The 17,987-nt window shown below is 47.0% G+C and overlaps 1 protein-coding gene across 1 annotated transcript in view; it reads left to right on the forward strand.

Annotated features, from left to right (window-relative positions):
• Window positions 1–17,987, forward strand: part of LOC147703521 (serine protease 27-like) — a 93,853-nt gene that overhangs the window by 18,647 nt on the left and 57,219 nt on the right. The gene's annotated exons all lie outside the window — the stretch shown is intronic.

Below are 17,987 nucleotides of genomic sequence, written 5' to 3' on the forward strand. Positions count from 1 at the left end.
CACCAACCCCTTCGCTGATGAATTTCAAACCAGGCTCCCTAAACACCAAAGTCGCAATCTTTCCGGAGCATCTAGCTTACTCACTGGGCACCAGAAAGACCACCTTCCAAGTTAGACATTTAAGAGGGACATTCTCTAAAGTTTCAATTGGAACGTTTATCAGTTCTGAATGATCCTACAAAGATCTCAGGACGATGGACGATTTCTAGGGGAGGGGAGCATAACTCAGACCCTCAAAACAGATGAGAAGCATATCCTTTAATGGAGGGTAAAGTCCCCCAAGGATCCCAAATCATCCTGGTCCCAGCCAGCCTAAAACACAACGAGGATGTATCTAATCCAGCTTGAAACCATTCCACATGAAATACAAGATTTTCAAAGTATCACAGCTGAATAAAGACATGGTGAACTTGCAGCATGTTGAGAACTTCTGATAAGACGTCTAAACACTAGCACAGAACTTTTTAATCACTTAGAAGGCAGCTGCCACTTTATTTAACACACCCAATCTCAATATATTAACAAGTTAGAAGACAGATGTAGCTGCTTTTCTATTACTCACAGAAAAGACCAAAGTGTCCTCCTTCCTCCAGAGCAACAACAAGGGACTGAAAGTGTTGAAGCAGAGACGTTTCTGCTCTTAGTCAGAGCACAGTATCAGACTACAGGAGGTAACCCATATACCCCAAGGGGACTAGGGCAGTAATCTGTAACAAACAACACTGTTCTTATTCAGAGCTCGGAAGAAGGATGAACCCACTTTAAGGATGACTAAACCATTGTGAGTAAGGAGGCAAGGCAGCTTTGATTCTACTCGACCTCTCTACAGCTTTAACACCTTGTCCAACTCCATACTGTCTCACCTCTCTGAGGTGAACATTCAGGACCACACTGGTGTTTATTTATTTCTTTTTTAAATGGCCACCCTCATGCAGTCTCTCTTTTTAGGGTAGGCAGAGACTACAGAGTGTAGAATATTGATGGGATAAAATATTGTTACAACAATATAGAGGGACAAAATATTGGAAGGCATGCTTATATATATTTTTTATATCAAACTTCACATACACTTACCTTGGTGATTATGTATATTTCATGGCCCTGTGGAAGGCTACAGCTGAAACGAGTAGGTATTGTTTTTTATGTTGTGATGTACTTTGTGTAATTTTGTAAAATGAAGGAACAGGATAAAGCAATAGCTGTGATGTGCTGCATTCTGTTCATGAGCCATATCGATTAGTTTATATGTAGAACATTTGAGGATTTCCATATTACAACCTGCAAGCGGCGGTGCACTGTGAGAATTAAATTTATACGCAGTCATGTGGTCTAAAGAACTCTTTATAGCACGCACAAATGCACTAGGCTGATTGAATTTTCACCTTCCACCTGTGATCAAGGCTGTCTGGGGCCGAAACGTTAGGTGCTTGGAAGGTTAACTGTGCTGCAAGACGTTGCAAGACGATGAACAAAAAGCTGTCTTGACAAGTATTGGGCCTCTATTTTCTCTGGTGTGTGACTGATGGGCTGCTCCGTGCCCATTGTAAAGAGGCCGTCTTGAAGGGTCAGAGGCTCCAGTAACAGGGTACTTTGTTTGGAATATATATATTTATATATATATATATATTTTTTTTTTTCACTGAAAAAAACATAGGTTTCACACCAGTTATAGTTAGGAATTAGCATTTAAAAAACCTATTAAATTCACAGAAAAAACCATAGGTTTCACACCAGTTATAGTTAGCTGGAAATTTTACTGATATAAAACCATTGAAATTCCCACGTTATAGTTAGTTGGACTCACTATAACTTGCGCGCCTGCAATGCACTGCTGATGACGTCACATATTACATTACTCATGACGTGGTCAGTGACATCACTCATGACATCACTAACACTTTTAATTGGTGCAGAACAGTTTTGATTTCATAATGATGAAATCCCTAGTCTTGTGACCTGAAAATAACACTTCTCATTGGTTCAGGACATTTTTTTTTCCAAATGATGAAAGACCCCACCTTTTTTCCTTATTCTGACTTTGTCCTTTGACTGAGGAAGACCTGTTTTAAAATCTTTGAGGTATATTTTGTACTTTGAAATGGCTACAGTAGCAGCATCAGCTGGAGCATCTGCACCACCACCACCACCACCAAAAGGACCACCACAACATCACATTGGTGGTCAAGAAGAAGAGGAGGAGGAGGAAGAGGAGGAGGGGACGAGGAGAAGGTGGCTGGAAGAACACAATACCCCATACCAACCCAAGCCACACATTGTATGGGAGTTTTTTTCCATCCCTGAGGGAAAAAAGAAAGTGAATGCGGCAAAGGTGACTTGCCTTATCTGTGACATGGAACTCTCAAGGGGTAACCAAAATAAAAAATATTCATTTGGGAACAATACCATGACAAGGCACATGCAACGCAAGCATCCTAACAACTATGCTGCAGCAGAGATGAGAGAACTGGCCAGCAACCCTCCCCAATCTACACCCAGCACCTCCAAACGAAAACAACCCACTCCATCGGGACCAGAGACAAGAGAGACAATCCCTTGCATTCAACCACGGTTTGGAGACTTTAGGGTCACCTGTATTTTTTGTGGTAAGACCATCTCCTATGGTGAGCAGAGCCTAAAGCTCATCCTCCTTGCTGGTGACAACCACAATTGCCCCAAAAACCCAAATTTTTTCCTGATTTTTTTTTGCTCCTGTTGAGCCATTTTCAATTCCCTGTTTTTTGTTTCTCTCCATAAAGATAACCAAAAAAAATACAAAATAGTTCATAAAAGCCAAAAAAAGTACAAAATGTTCAAAAAACATTAAAAAATATAAAACAAAAAAAGAAAAAAAACAGTTCTTTTTAGAACTACCTCTAATTTCTAAAAAAAAGCTACATTTTTTAAAAACTCTAGCATTCATTTTTCCCCATGGGACGCTCCCCGGTGCGCGTACCGGGCGCTCCCCCCGCGCAAATCAAAAAATTTTTTTTTTATAGCCCCCACATCAAACCTAGGGGGTCAAGGGGGGTCTACTCTGCCCCCTTATTGTCATTTTCCCCTTTGTTTTACCCACCTTTTGTGTCTCGATCCTACCAAGACACAAGATGGCGGCCGCTCCGGACTGTTTCGAATGTTGACAGACACCCGAGAGCCAATCAGCTTTCCGTGCTCACCTCACGTGGCGCGCCCAGAGCGCTCCCCGGTGCGCGTACCGGGGCGCTGCCATAGATATATATATTTTTTTTACCTAAATTACTCAAAAACCACTGGAGCACATATCTTGAGACATAGCAAAGGCACATCGGGCTACCAGTCCCTACAATTTTGCCAAGTTTGGTGGAAATACATTCAGCCGTTCGGGCTAAAAGTGAGTTTAACCACCCTATGGAAATTAACATGGGGAAAACATGTTTTGGGACCCCCCTTTTATCTCGGCCCCCGCTTCACGAATCCCCCCTAAACTTTCAAGGAAGGACCGGAGCTCCGCGAGGCCAATTTGAGGAAATTTTCAGGCAGATTCGTCAACCGGCGCCAAAGTTATTCACAATAGAATTTTGAGATTTTGTATTGAAAAAAATCCTAACTATAACTACCTACTGGCGACCGCCAGTATATATATATATATATATATATATATATATATATATATATATATATATATATATATATATATATATACATATATATAAGAAATTTCAAGGTACATGATATGGAGTTAAGCATAGTGTATGCTTCCTACCTCTGTGCACTTACATTTCAGTATTTTATTACTTGATATTGTTATAACAATATTTTGTCCTGTTGATAATTAGGATTCGATATTCTCAGCCACAATCTCTCTTTGTCTATTTTAATCCTTCAGACCACTTTCTTGCTGACTGTTGCAGGAATCACTCATCGCCCCTGTACTTTTTAATGCTTATGTGGCTCCTTCGCCTGTCCCCATAATATTCTTCAACTTTTTTCTCAAAACCTTTGCGGATGATAGCCAGGTAATCGTTTAACTTGATGAGGGCCCAGCACAGCTTCCAAATTTGCTTGTTAGCCGAAGTCGCTTTGATGAACAAGAACACATTTAGACACAATTTAGATAAGACAAAAAATCTTATTGTGTGAGGATCTACCTCCCTTTTGTCTCACCAGAGGTAGCTGGGTGACATTGGTTCCACCCTGCCGTTGTCATAACTGTCCCCAATCTGAGCTTCCGTACTGCTAATTTCCTCACACTGGTTCTCAGATCAGCAAAACTGCATCTACCTTATTTATCTATTAAGGATGGTGCATAAGATCCTTTCACTTTTACTATTTTGACTCATGCTTCACCCTAATTCAGTCAGTGATCAAGTTCCCACTTGAGCCACTGTAATTCCCTGCATCTTGGCGTGCCTATTTACCACCTGAGTCACATATACAGAATGTGTTTATCCACAGGAAGTCCATGGAACTTTTCCAACTGATCTAAGATATGAGCTCAGCAGGGGAATCCAAGAAAGAAAAATCAGTCTGCCTTCCTGAATAACTTTCAAGAGCTTATGCATTAACAGACTTGGACTGACATTTTTACAGAGGATCTTCTAACCTTAATCCCCTACCAGAAATCCTCGCTGTTTGCCACCTATGCTTCTTTCTCTTCTTAAAATCAAAAGGGTACAAGGCAGTATAACTTTCTCCTATTTAGCTTCCCAGGAATCGCAATTCTCTTCCAGTTCACCTGGTAACACCTCTCACCACCTTGCATTCTGTAAGTAACTTAAAATGTTCTCCTTACTAAGTAAGTGCTCCCATTTAACTCTTATATTCCTAGCGCCAAGATGCCTGCAAGGGTAACTGAATGCTTTACCAATCTGCAAATAATAGCCATCGATATGATCAGAGGGATTGGCATCTCTACCCTCCTGTGCGTTTCTGGGTTCTAGGTGATTGCCTTCATCCACCGTACTCTACACAACAAGGCCTGTGCTGGGGCATTAGCATACAGAAGTAGCTGCTGTGCTTGGAGAGTTTCTAGGTATGATGTCAGTGAAGCAAATTTACTCCAGGTCTTAATTTGAGCCAGTGGTTTCCGCTGCTCAGCACTGGCACTTAATTGTTAACACCAGCACTTATGACAGCCTGCCACATGGCGGCGCTGTTTGTATAATTTGGGGATGAGAACAACAAAAGTTGTTTATTTGTTCAATATACATTAACGCCTTAACCGCGGCGACAATTCCGCCGTGGTGTGGGCGTTCTAATGAGTGGGCGGGGCTGCGACGGCCGTTGGCCGTTCGCAGCACTGGGGAGGGAGTGCTCCTGTCGGCCAAAGGCCGACGGGAGCACGGAAGGGGTTAAAAATGACTAATACACACCACCTAAGTTATTCGTATACCTTTGGAGGCCTGGAATAGTCTGAAATGTCACACCTATAGGAGTGTGATGCTTAACAGTTTTGTTGTTACAGGCGCTGGCTACTCTGGCGGGGACAATGAGTGGTGCAAGCTGCAGTGGTCTACTGATAAAGGCCCGGGCACCTATTTTTATTTTTACAAATTAAGCACTGTGTTACTCTTTCCTTCTTACTGGGAGCTTGTAGGAGTCTCTTGTTTCCTCTACCTAGGTGCATGCACCTAAGTACATCTTGAAAACTCTACTGTGATTTTCTCCAGGGGGACTGTTTTGTCCCTTAGTGAAAAGCAACCTGGAATGTACAGAGGTTGGATGTTGCCTTGTGCTGGGCTGGCTTCACATTGGTATTGTGATGATTTTTTTCTGTGGCGAAACTACTGTTGAGTGGGAATTTGTTGTAGCAATTCCAACCAATTATGCTGGTGTAGTGTGATTGTAGGAGGGCTTTCTATGCACCCCCCCATGACTAAGGAAGTTGCATAATGTTACTGCTGTTAGTCTGATACGCCAAAGGCCAGTTGGCTGAAGTCTAGTTAATATGAACAAAAAACAAGCATTTGCAATAGGTCTCCCATTCACCCAAGTTTAAGCTATTGGCATTGTAAATGACAATGCCTTTTTGCCTTTTAGTTATGTTTTGGGTTTTAAAACATAAATAAAAGGCATTGTCATTTACAATAGTAATAGCTTAAACTCTTGCAAACGTGAGCTCTATTGCATTGCAATAAAGGGCCTTCTCGACAGCTTGTTAGATTGTAAATATCAGCGGAAGAGACCGGCCTGCGATGTCTTCAAGGTAGTGATAAATAGTGCAGTGAAGAAGATGTGTAAGTGTTGTAAATTACACAGGCACAAAGTGTGAAGTAATAGTTACATATGATCCAAGCTATAAACACAAACAAAGCGCTCCAACACCATTTGCTCTGTGATTACACCATCGCAGCTCAGGAGGAAGAGCAGGAGGGGGGCTATTTCCTGCCTTCTTTGTGATTTTAGTGTGCAGTGTGGCACTGCGTAATGTCATTGCTATCTTTTGCCTAATAAAAAACATTTCAGCTGTAGTAAGGCCTTGCCTTCTCCTTATGGTGCAAGGCGGGCTGTGCATTATGGCAGGCATGGAGGGAGGGAGGGATGGTCTCGGCTGCAGCTCCAGCCTCGTACAGTGCTCCTGCTACTACTAGTGAGCGAGAGGCACTGAGGTGGTGGTATTGGTATTGGTGGTGGTGGTATTAGTATTGCTGATGGTGGTATTGGTGGTGGTGTCGGCATTGGTGGTATTGGTGGTGGTGGCATTGGTGGTATTGGTGGTGGTGGTAATGGTGGTGGTGGCATTGGTGGTGGTATTGGTGCTGGTGGTTTTGATGGTGTTATTGGCTGTGGTGGTATTGGTGCTGGTGGTTTTGGTGGTGGTATTGATGGTGGTATTGGTGCTGGTGGTATTGGTATTTGTGGTGGTGGTGGTATTGGTGGTGGTGGTTTTGGTGGTGGGAGTGTTGGTGGTATTGGTGATGGTATTGGTGGTAGTGGTATTGATGGTGGTATTGGTGGTGGTGTATTGGTATTGGTGATGTTGGTATTGGTGGTGGTGGTATTGGTGGTAATGGTGGTTGTGGTATTGGTGGTGATATTGGTGGTGGTACTGGTGGTGGCATTGGTGGTGGTGGTGGTATTGATGGTGGTGGTGGTATTGGTGGTGGTGGTGGTGGTATTCGTGGTATTGATGGTGGTGGTGGTATTGGTATTGATGGTGATGGTATTGGTATTTGTATTGGTGGTGGTGTTGGTATTGGTGGTGGTAGTATTGGTGGAGGTGGTATTGGTGGTGGTATTGGTGGTGGTGGCATTGGTGGTGGTATTGGTATTGGTGGTGGTGATATTTTGGTGGTGGTATTGGTGATGGTACTGGTGGTGGTATTGGTGGTGGTTGTGGTATTGGTGGTGGTGGTATTGATAGTGGTATTGGTGGTGGTATTGGTGATGGTATTGGTATTAATGGTGGTATTGGTGGTGGTGGTATTGGTATTGGTGGTGGTGGTGGAATTGGTGGTGGTAATGGTGGTATTAGTGGTGGTGGTATTGGTTGTATTGCTGATATTGGTGGTGGTATTGTTGGTGTTGGTGGTATTGGTGGTATTGGTATTGGTATTGGTATTGGTGGTGGTGGTGGTGATATTGCTGGTGGTGGTATTGGTGCTGGTGTTGGTATTGGTAGTAGTGGTATTGGTGGTGATGGTATTGGTGGCATTGGTGGTGGTGGTTGTATTGGTGGTGGTGGTATTGGTGGTGGTATTAATGGTGATGGTATTGGTGCTGGTGGTATTGGTGGTGGTATTGGTGGCACTGGTGGTAGTATTGGTGTTGTTGTTGTTAATAAAACAGGCTTTTGAAAACAACCCATCGGGTGGCTTAGTGCAGATGACATGTAACACTGATGTGCTGTTGTCAGCTTCAGTCTATTAGCACAGGATTATGTGTTACCTGGAATTCACATGACTTAATTTGCTAATCATTTCTGAATCCATTTTACTTGGGGGGTTGAAACAGACACAAGATAATGCTAGGTTAAAGTGATTGAAAGCGGGCGCCTGTGTAACAGGGGTGGCCTTGCTGCTTAAAAAAACAAGTGGTTTCAGCTGAAGCAGCACATGGCCGGTCTGCAGTAAGGGAAACTCAATAAATAGTGCTTATAGACTAAATAACAGGTCCCCTGTAACAACCGAAGTAAAGGGGCCAGTAGCCATGGGAGGTTACAAATGAAGACAAGGCTGTACTAAGGAGGGACTAGCAAGCCTATTAATTAATCTGAAGGCAGCATTAACGAAAGACAACGACACAAGCCAATGAAAACAAGCATTGGCATAGCCAATAGGTCTCGCCTTTGGGACCTTATAAGTGTTTAGCAATGCAACAGTTGGTGTTGTTGCACTAAGGATATTGTGCCGCATAACTAAATACTTATAAGGTCCCAAAAGCGAGACCTATTGGCTATGCCAATGCTTGTTCTCTTGGCCGAAGAAGTTTATTTGACTTTTGGGAGGGTGCCTTCCCTGATTGCTAGACATAGCTTTATTTAATTTAAATATCTTGTCTTTCAGAGGCTTTCCATGCTGACGCCTTCTGCCTTACTTCTTGTAAACTTTCCTTTCCTTTTCCTAGCTTAAAAAAGTAGGGATTACCCTTCTATGGGAAAACGGAGTCTCCTTTGATATATTTGAGACAAATTTATAACAGTCTTTACATTCATGATTTGAGTTTCTTTGAATTATATTGGTTAATGCATTCATGCAATGGCTATTGCCTTACAACTCATTAAATGATTAGAATTTGTAACTTTGCTAATCTTTTTAGTAAAACCTTCATGGTTTGCAAATCCAATACTCTTTGTCATCTTTGTGGGTCTAAACATGCTTTACATGAATTAATTGTACTGATTGCTGTGACAGCCTCAAACCGGAACTAAAGATCCATCAGAGGGCAGCATTGACCTGCATTTCCACAAGAAATTTGCATGGTGCAAAATACTGCAAGAACTTTTTACTCGGGAACAGTCAGATGGTGCATGGTGTCCAAAATATGCTGCTACATGCTAGACAGCCTCCCACCAGGGAGTAAAGCTGTCACAGGGGCACTGGCAAACTAATTCTTCACATGCCTCCTCTCATCCTGCCACTTTCTTTCGCAGAGAAGAGGCAGCGGCAAAGAGAGCCGGATGAACAGTACTGAGGCCCAGTTACCAGCCCACAGGTGATGTGATAGTAGTCAAAATACACCAAAGCACATGGTAAGGAAAAAGCGGGCTTTGGCAGAAAAGCAGAAGGCAAAGAACACACATATAAAATATTAACTCTTGTCTCTGGGCACCAAGCCTGATTTTAAAATCCATTCTTCCTGCGCTCATTAAAAAAAGCAGGTGTGTTAATCCACAGGTCTACCCTTGCTGAAATTGACATAAGGTAAAAGAAGATGAGGTAGGCACCAGCTGACGGTAGCAATGGGGGGGGTGTGAGCACCAGCAACTCTGTAGCTAGTATGCATTTTAATTGAGCCTTTGAAATGTGTGTGTGTGTGTCCCAGATCTAGAGCATGGCACCCTTATTCTCCCACCAGTTTGAAGTTTTCCAGCACCAACTGCCACTTGCAGAAATTATAAAGAGGACCAAGTGGTAGACCATATGAGTGCTGAGCCGTCTGTGGCATACTATGCTGCTGTAGCAGAAAGCTTTGGAGAACACAGTGTAGGTGCTGTCCATGCACAGTGCCATGCAGATCCACTCTCTTCAATCTATTGCTGGTCTGTCCACCAAACACACATCAAGACAGGCACACAAAGGCCTATATATGGACTGTTGGAAAAACTGTGTGACATGTTATTGCCAAGCCATTATCCTACAACCAATATTACCTGACAGGCTCACAAGCAACATCAATGCTTGGACCTTAGCAGGCCTTCCTTTTGGGATAAAACAGAGAACCAGGGAGATTTTACTCAGAAGGTCTGGACTGCTGCCTTACAGGACCATATTTTAAAAGACCCTGTCCCAACTATTAAGCAGGACCACTGGAAATATGCAATTATGCAGCTGATGCATTTTTTTGCATCATTATGGATTTGTCACATATTCCATCATCTTTAATGTCATTTGCAGATTTTAACATAACAAAATTTGCTTCTAGTATAGGCCGATCAAAGCTTACTAAAATGTAAGGTCTTACACAACAGTTGACCAGCCACCTTAAGTTGCGTATTGCTTACTGAATGCGGGTATCAAACTAGTACTAGTGAGGGGAAACCTTATCCCAGACGTGTAAAAATGACAAAATAATGAAGTAATACTATCACTAAATGTGCCTCATTACGGAGCATAATTTCCCAGTGCTAATAGCAATCATTCTCTCTCCTTTAATACATTGAAAGCTCCCACAATGAGCTAAGCTTTTGTGAATCACAGGTAACCACTACCCCCTCCTACGAAAACATGTTGCAATAGCAGCAACAGAAGCTGAACTTGTTGCGCTTATTTTATTTTATTGCATACGAGGGGAGGGAGGGGCCCAACGCTCTTTTAGCCCAATTGGAAAAAAGTAACTGTAAAATTGTCATCTTCCAGTGTATGTTTTAGCCAAAGTCAACAAAGGGAGATTCCTGCGCTCAACTGGAGGCTTCTCACCTCAGCCTGTTTTGCACTCTCAGTGCACACTGTACTCACCATGCGGATCTGAGTACTAATGAGGACATAGGGCATGCTTGCAGCTTAAGAATGTTAGCACTTCTCTGAGGCGCTTCTGAAGCTCTGCTTCTAAAGTGCCGATGTAGAACCAATGTCATGCGACACGAAACGCCAAGGGCTGACGTTTTCTGGCACTTTGTGACGGACCGCGCATGCGCAAAGAACGACTCTCATTATCAGTGCGTTCAATGGACGGTGGGTTTCGGTGACCCTACTAACGTAATGTAAATATGTAAATGTAAATTGATACTTGTATAGCGCACTACTCACCCGCAAGGGTCTCAAGGCGCTTGTACGAATACCGCTGTAGAACCCTTTCTGGCTTTCCCTGTGAGGCGCCCACTCCAAGGTGGAGGCCAGGCATCCTTAGCGTTGTGGGGGCCGTTGTGGAGATTAAGCAAGCTATTGCCCAGAGTTGCAGAGTGGGACTCCATGATTGGAATAGGCACCGAGGTGAGAATTATCAGGTGCGTGGAATTTTGAGCCCAAGACCCGCCAAGGCAGGAATTGAACCCTGGTCCCGGGCTAGACCTCTGCATCAGGGTCTGCCGCTCTAACCATTGAGCCGCACTTCTCCACTTGAGCCGCACTTCTCCAACGATTGCTGGACATTGAACTGGGCGGGTCCAAACATGTGAGCTGCCGGGAGAACAGTGTGAAGCACAGCAGGCTGTGAAATGCAGACTTTGGGGGATAAAAAACAAGGAGGGTCAGTGTTTTCTGTATAACGAGGTGCCCCGCCACCGTGTGCATGTGCGCACTTGCATTTTGCAGTAGTACAGCCAGTCAGTTTAGCAGTGGGAAACAGAACTCACATCAGCCGGTAACAAGGTAAGTCTGTTACTTTACGTTTAGTGTACGGAGATACACCCTGGATGATCCTCGTGGCACAGTAGGGCACATGGTTTACTCTATGTGCTGTAGTGGTGGTCGGCCGGGTCTTTAAAGGAGGCGTGGCTTACTAACCCTTCAAAAGGGCCCTAGTTAAGGGGTGACGTCAGTGTTACCAATAACAAGGGCGCGCACTGAAAAAGGAGGAGGCAGTAGGGGAGGGGAAGAGAGGAGGGGGCCTGCACCGGTTTTCCTTGTGGGAGCGAGCCAGGGGCACCATATGTTTGCAAGTTAATGACAAACATATGGAGTCAAGCTCGCTCCCGCAAGGGAATCGCCAGATGTGCTCACGTTACCATTAAAGGCAATGGAAAGCGTGCACGTTTTAGCCTGAAAATGGCAATCCATGGTTAAAGGTCTCTTTCCTATGCAGCACATGCGCGCTGCGTAGGCGAGACCTAAATATGGGCGTAAGTGGGTGCTGGCTTCTCTCCCATACCCTACTACAGCAGACTCGCAGAGCGAGCAGCGCAGGCTGCGCAGGCACGCTGCACCTAGGCTTGACCTAACGAGGGCTTACGCAGGACTCAAGGGCTGAACAAATGTAATGAGATCCTTGGTGGTAATGTGCCAATTTCTGATAGCATTATATTTATTTATTTATTAATATAGCTAGCAAACCGTTTCTACAGATTTTGTCTTGCTTTTGTACTCATTTCAGAGTGACTTACTATCTTATTGAATGGTTCAACTGTTTGACTCATAAATGTTTACTCTCTGGGCTGTGCCAAAGGTCTGGGACGGATTTATTAAAGAGGCACAAGACAATTGTACATGCCAGGGTGCACCTCTAGTGAATGCCCAGGGGCCAAAGTGCTAGCCTGACAAGACTGAAGAGCCTGGTGGGGAGGCCAAAAATTGTCGAAGGTCCGAGAGCTGGTCTGAGAGATGACTGGGGGAAATTCATGGTTCACAATGTCTCCCCAGCAGAGCAACAGCTTACGTTGCCCAATGACATCTACCCAAAACATTCCTTCAACATTAGGTGAGGGTGTCTACTGTACCCTCATATTAGTCTTTGGAGGGCCTGACTGTTGGTGACAGATTTTTCCTACCCAGGTGTACAGTGTCCTTACTTGTACTGGTGGGGAGGAAAGCTACCTGCAGCCCTTGTAAAATCAACCAGATCCCTGTAAATGTGGCTCTTACTTCCCTTTGGTGACAGGTGCTGTGTGTATAGTGTGCCTGTTTTCGTGCATAGTGTGTGACATGTCACATATATTTGTGTCGCTGCATCACTAGGACCCTCAATACAAGATGCTCATAATTCCCAATGTGGCTCGTAACTGACGTAATTGGGAAGTCAGATCCACATAGGCAAGTTATCCAAGTCTTCTGTTCCCTTTGGTGGTCCTCGCCGGCAGAGGGTCAACAAAGCCATCCCCGTGGTAATCACCAATAGGCAAAGAATAATAACTTAGCAATGGAACACATTGTGAGAGGAAACAGACACTTGGGAAGCCTATAGAAGTCTCACATGCATGTAATACAAGAATAATTAGCAAGCAAGAAAAATCTAAGTGCAGATTGCCTTCCAGCAGACCAGCGCGTCGCCGACTGATGAGATGAGGCTAATAATGTATATGCTATATACATTTTTCTCAATGCAGTTAGCGGAGGAGTGACACATGCTTAAACTGAAACTCCAGAGAGCTATGTTCAAAAGCAGACTTCCCCAAATCTGCAGTTCCTGGCTTGGTTACACCATCTTCCGAACGAGGCTACTTTTACTTGTACAGTAACGCTAAATGTGCAGGTGACAACACAGAATAACAAGATGGAGGTGCATTTAAAATACTTGTAAATGTGCAATAATGTTAAGGCTCTAGTAGGGGTTTAGACAGGTATAAAAGCAATTCACAAATTTTATTACAAACAACAGGGGATGCAGCTAAATATATGGGCAAAATTACTCTCTCAACAGAAAAGGAAATTGTGCTGTGCCTTTGTTTCAGGTTATTGTAGCAGAATAAAGGGCGTTGTCTAAACGCAATGCGAAAATGTGTCCCTTCAACCGAATTGCAGGGAATGGGGACGAAAAACTGCACGGGAAGCAGAAAAAAAGGTGGGGCCTTCTGGTGCGACGTAAACACAGGGGGAATATAGAAATACATGGCTGCTTTGTTAGGTTTTGCAGCTAATGTGTTCTCACGTCTCATGATGAATTGTAAATAGCCTCATGTTGCAGAGATTAAGTCTTGTTTTTGTGTGGATTACAGGTGTTAGAAGTTGGCAGGTGCTGAGGCCTAGTTAGAATACTACATTTCACAATTATGGCCCCGGGTTCTGTAAAGATGATTCATTCAGCGCTTGAGAAGTCCAGGCTGAGACAACATGTGATACAGGGCACTGTGTACAATTGTAATATTAAGATTTTAATGCAGTAACTGTGTGCAAAGTATGCAAATATCCACAGAAAAGAATCAGTAAGGCCCACAGCAATCTTGTAGCGCATTTTCAAATAGTTTTCCTATCACACTTAGGGGCATTTTCACAAGGATTTAACTCCGAATTATCCCCACTTTAATGCATCAAAAATGGTGATAGAATTAACACCCCATTCACAAGCTGGTGCAAACTGCAGACAACACCAGTATTCCCATGATAACTGCCCCCAAATGTATCTCCATGGTGGACACCACCAAATACCTCTATTGAGATGCAGAGTAGGCGTTCCCGTGCAAAAACACACGAAAAAACAACATCACAACTTTCACAACAAACTGCCAGATCTACGAAGTGCAACTAAAACAGGTGATAAGCTGCGCTAGTACAAGGGATTTTACACCTGCCTTTTGGTGGTGTTAAGCAGGACGACTACCTGCTGCATGAAAGGGACCACAGCCAAGAGCCACACCGGAAGACCCACAGGTGGCTGGTTTGTGCCCCTGTTCTTCCCCGGCTGCAGGTGGAGACACAAGACCAATGTCTGGGTGGGGTGCCATGTGCAGTGGGGGCTGAGGGCTTGTCTGCAGTAGGCGAGCGGAGTGTGTCCCGCAAGGTATGGCGGCCTCTGAAGAGGCCGCCTGAGGCTGGGTCCCAGGGGAGATGAATCCTGCAGTGCTGGCTAATATCAGCTGTAGAGCATGGCAGGTAAACAGGGGCACAGAGCCTGGGAGATGCATGAGCTGCAGCATCGGAGTTGTGGTTGACACCAGCACTCAGGCGGAGCAGGCCCTGCCCTAAGCAGAAGATCCCAGGAGTGGTGGTGAGGGGCCTGGCCCTAGGAGACACGAGAGCTGGGGACGCTGGCATCACCCCTGGCATTAAAGTAGTGGAGGTAGGGGGGCTGCCCCCATTTTACTTCCCAAACAACCCTCCATGACTTGGAGAGTCGTGCTTTGTTTGGCCTCAGCAGCCCCCTCCTCTTCCTTCTCTCCCTGCCCCCCCCCGGTGTGAGCATCTGAGCAGGACCCCGGAGGGTGCCTTGCAAGGGGACAGCTGCATGGAGGCAGGGGTGCCAGCCTACTTCACATCCCCATGGGCATGGCTGAAGTGCATGTCCTGTAGATGAACCTGGGGGTGCAATTGCCTGCAGTGCAGAGACTTGGCCAATAATCTTTTTTCCCAGCCCTTCCAGCCCCCACGTGGGGGCTGTGTGGATTTCCGGTGGACAAGGGAGGACTGGCCATTATCACTCTAAAGTCACACCATACGGAGAGTTCTAAACCTCCACTCACCTTCCCCCGCTCCTGACGTTGCCTTCCTCACGGAAACCTGGATGAACGACTCCTCAGCACCCGACATTGCCATCGCCGTCCCAGAGGGATACAAGATCACCCGAAGAGACCGCGTCAAACAGACGGGAGGAGGCATCGCCATCATCCACAGGGACACCATCCACATCACGACCAACACCGACGACACCCTGACCACCGCCGAACACCTACACTTCCAGATCCGCACCGACCCGAGCACCACCCTCAGAGGCACCCTGGTCTACCGACCCCCGGGACCACGCACACAATTCAGCGAGGACATCGCCGACGTCGTCAGCCCGCATGCCCTCCTCTCCGCTGACTACATCCTCCTGGGGGACCTCAACTTCTACCTGGAGAACAACAACGACCGCAACACCATCACCCTGCTCGACAACCTCGCCAACCTCGGACTCAAGCAGCTGGTGTCCACCCCCACCCACCTCGCCGGACACACACTCGACACCGTCGTCTCATCCAGCAAAGACATTGCCTTCAGCCACGCCACTGGCCTCCACTGGACGGACCACAGCTGCGTCCACTTCACCTTCAGGAAAACGACGATCCACCACCACCAACAACAGGTTGCCCGGAGAAGCTGGAACAAGATCACAGCCGACCAGCTCGCCGCCTCCCTGAGCCAGCACCCTCCCGCCAGCTCAGCGAACCCCAGCCAGGCCGCCGACAACCTCACAAAGTGGATCAGCAACTGCGCGGACGAAATCACCCCACTGAGGACCCCGCCCAGCAGACCCGGCAGCAAGAAGGCCCCATGGTTCACCGACGAACTCAAGAGCTCCAAGAAGAACTGCCGAGCCCTCAAGAAAGCCTGGAGAAGGGAACCAAAACCGGACAACATGATCACCCTCAAGCTTGCCACCCGGAAGCACCACCAACTGATCCGCGCCACCAAGAAAACTGCATTCAAGGACCGGCTGGACAACAACGCACACAACTGCAAGGAACTCTTCAACATCGTAAAAGAGCTCTCCAACCCCAACGCCGGAAAGAACGACATCACCCCATCGCAAGACCTCTGCAATTCCCTCGCCTCCTACTTCCACAACAAGATCGCGGACATACACAACAGCTTCAGCACTCAACAGACGCTCGCCACGACCGAACCATCACCCCCCCACCACCACCCTCCGCGCCTGGACTCCGATCAGCACCGAAGACACCGTCCGCATGATGAACTCCATCCACTCCGGATCTCCGACCGACCCCTGCCCTCACCACGTCTTCAACAAGGCCGACGCTGTCATCGCACCCCACCTGCGGGACATCATCAACACCTCCTTCAACACCGCCACCTTCCCGGAGAGCTGGAAGCACGCCGAACTCAGTGCCCTACTAAAGAAACCTACAGCGGACCCCACCGAACTCAAGAATTACCGCCCCATCTCGCTCCTCCCGTTTCCAGCCAAAGTCATCGAGAAGACCGTCAACAAACAGCTGGCCGCCTTCCTCGAGACGAATGGATCCCTCAACCCCTCACAGTCTGGCTTCCGAGCCAACCACAGCACCGAGACCGCCCTCATTGCTGCCACCGATGACATCCGAGCCCTGATGGACAACGGAGAAACAGCGGCCCTCATCCTCCTAGACCTCTCCGCGGCATTCGACACTGTCTGCCACCGCACCCTAGTGCAGCGCCTCAGCAACGTCGGAATCCAGGAGAAGGCACTGGAATGGATCATCTCCTTCCTCGACGGAAGAACACAGAGAGCCCGTCTACCACCGTACAAGTCAGAGGCCACCGAAGTCATCTGCGGCGTCCCTCAAGGATCCTCGCTGAGCCCCACCCTCTTCAACGTCTACATGAGCCCCCTCGCGGCCATCACACGCCAACACAACCTCAACATCATCTCCTACGCTGACGACACCCAGCTGATCCTCTCCCTGACCAACGACCCCGCCGCCGCCAGAGCCAACCTTCACGAAGGGATGAAAGACGTAGCCGAGTGAATGACGACCAGCCGCCTGAAACTGAACTTAGACAAGACGGAAGTCCTCATCCTGGGTTCCTCGCCCTCCGCCTGGGACGACTCCTGGTGGCCCCCCGCCCTGGGCACCGCACCCAAACCGACAGACCACGCACGCAACCTGGGCTTCATCCTGGACTCCTCCCTCACCATGACCAGACAAGTCAACGCCGTCTCCTCGTCATGCTTCAACATCCTGCGCATGCTACGGAAGATCTTCCGGTGGATCCCCACCGAGACCAGGAAGACGGTCACCCAGGCCCTCGTCACCAGCCGACTGGACTACGGCAACGCCCTCTACGCCGGAACCACCGCCAAGCTCCAGAAGAGACTCCAGCAGATCCAGAACGCCTCAGCCAGACTCATCCTCGACATCCCACGACACAGCCACATCTCCGGACACCTGAGAGACCTGCATTGGCTCCCCGTCAACAAAAGAATCACCTTCCGTCTCCTCACCCACGCACACAAAGCCCTACACGATCAAGGCCCGAGCTACCTCAACAACCACATCAACTTCTACGCTCCCAAACGCCATCTCCGATCAGCCAGCCACGCCCTCGCCGCCGTCCCCCGCATCCGAAGAACGACAACAGGAGGAAGGTCCTTCTCCTACCTGGCCGCCAAGACCTGGAACTCCCTCCCTCCCGACCTGCCCCTGACCCAAGACCACCTCTCCTTCAGGAAGAAGCTCAAGACCTGGCTGTTCGAGCAGTAGCAGCACCCCCCCCCCCCCCCCCTCCCAAGCGCCTTGAGACCCACCGGGTAAGTAGTGCGCTCTATAAATGTCTTTGATTGAT

This window comes from Lissotriton vulgaris, chromosome 7 (genome assembly GCF_964263255.1).
Source record: "Lissotriton vulgaris chromosome 7, aLisVul1.2, whole genome shotgun sequence".
Lineage (NCBI taxonomy): Eukaryota > Metazoa > Chordata > Amphibia > Caudata > Salamandridae > Lissotriton > Lissotriton vulgaris.